Genomic DNA, 2,140 nt, shown 5'->3' on the forward strand with positions numbered 1-2,140 from the left:
AATCCCTGCCACCTCCAGCACCAAGAACACCAGATCACGTGGTTTCAACCTTCTTTGGTCTCATCAGTGATGGATGTTCAACCACTAGAGATAGCAGGGCAAAGTCGACCTAGACGGAATTTGAACTTGGAACATAAAGATTGAAAAAATGCCTCTTAGCCAGTGTTTCCCAACCTGTGGTCTGCAGATCCCTGCTGGTCTGCAAAGGTAGTAGTGAGGGTCCATGAACATGTCCTGGAGTCCATGAGAGAACTCATTTAAATAAAAGGGGTCTTTGGTAGTGGAAAGGTTGGGGACCACTGTTCTAAGCATTCTGCCCAACATGCTAATGGTTCTGCCAGCTCACCACATTAAGCTTTTTTAGATATTACTAGCAAGACAGCTATTAAAAGAATGGAGGCGTTGACTTCTTTGTAAGAAATCTGTAGAAATTATGAGGTGACTTCATGCTACAGGAACCAGCCTGGAACAAAATACATGGCATGTGAAGCAGCATTGTAAAACAAACAAACTCAGCTGTCAGGTTGGGTAAAAATTTGTCATTAGCAACACCAGTGATTTGTTAAGGAGATGGCAAAGGACTGAGACACCTGATGTCCCGTTATACTCAAGAAGACCCCCTCCGCCACAGCAGAATTGATACCGGCGTTGGTGCCACATGTAAAGCACCCAGTGCACTCTGTAGAGTAGTTGGCATTAAGAAGGGCATCCAGCTGTAGAAACCATGCCAAAACAGACAATGGAGCCTGGTGCAGCCTCTAGCCTTACCAGCTCGGGTCAAACCATCCAGCCCATACCAGCATGGAAAATGGAGGTTAAATAATAATGTCGATGAAGAGGAGAGTTTTCTGTGTCTGTAGAAGCAAAATTTGTCTAAGCACACAATTAATAGCAGATACTTGCTGCTGATAATGTGCAAAGACACAGAAATCCTGATTCAGCAATTCCACCATGGCTGATAGACTTCTGCCAGAGATGTACCACCTGGGTAGGCAAGGTAGGCAGTTGCTTACCCTGAATGAAATAGATCGATAGTAACGTTTTCCTTTTATGGTAAAATAAGCACCTAATTCAATAAAATTATGAAGGTTACTCTGATTACTATGCATAAAATGCAAAATATTTTATTTTTTTATAGATTATGTAGGCATAATTCGCCCCTGCCTTTCAATTTCAGTATTAAAGCTACGCATAGTACTGCTGTAGTACATGTGCTGCGTACATTCCTACAACAACGTTTTCTTTACGCACTATAAAGGCAGAAGTAAATCTGCTTCCAACTCAGTCACACGCCTGTGTTTCGCTTATTGTTTTGTGTGTTTTACTACATAAATGTCACCAACTGCTTACCCTGAGTAATTACTCATGGCATGAGCCTGACTTCTGCACTTTTTTAGCGAAATACATCTATACAAGAAGCTTTCTCAAGATGACTACTGCAGTTTTGTGGCTTTCAATAGTATATCGATATTAAGATATAAAGAAGAACTAACACTGCTTCTGTTGCTAATAGGCACAGGAGTGGCTGTGTGGTAAGAAGCTTGCTTCCCAACCACATAGTGCTGGGTTCAGTCCCACTGCCTGGCACTTTGGGCGAGTGTCCTTGGGCCAACCAAAGCCTTGTAAGTGGATTCGATTGATGGAAACTGAAAGAAGCCCATCATATATGTATATATGTGTGTGTGTCTTTGTGGTCTCTGTCCCCCACCACTGCTGTTTGACAACCAGTGTTGGTGTGTTTAGATCTCTATAACCTAGCAGTTCGGCAAGAGAGACCAATAGAATCAGTACCAGGCTTCATAGAATAATAAGTACTGGGGTTGGTCTATTCGACTAAAAATTTTTCAAGATGGTGCCCCAGCATGGCCACAGTCTAATGACTGAAACCAGTAAAAGAATAACGAATGTGTGTGTGTATGCATGCATGTATGTGCATGCATGTGTATGCATGTATATGTGTACACGCTTGTGTGTGTGTGTGTGTGTGTTCCTCCTCCTACCACTGACATAATATATATCATTGCTCAAAGTTTTGTCTGTCCTGATTTTCTTTCCTTGAGAGTCTTTACCATTTTTTTTTTTCTTCCTTCCTTTCTTTCTTTCTGCTGACATGACATTACCCTCCCCCCCTCTTCTTCCC

The sequence above is a fragment of the Octopus bimaculoides genome, chromosome 25 (genome assembly GCF_001194135.2).
Source record: "Octopus bimaculoides isolate UCB-OBI-ISO-001 chromosome 25, ASM119413v2, whole genome shotgun sequence".
Lineage (NCBI taxonomy): Eukaryota > Metazoa > Mollusca > Cephalopoda > Octopoda > Octopodidae > Octopus > Octopus bimaculoides.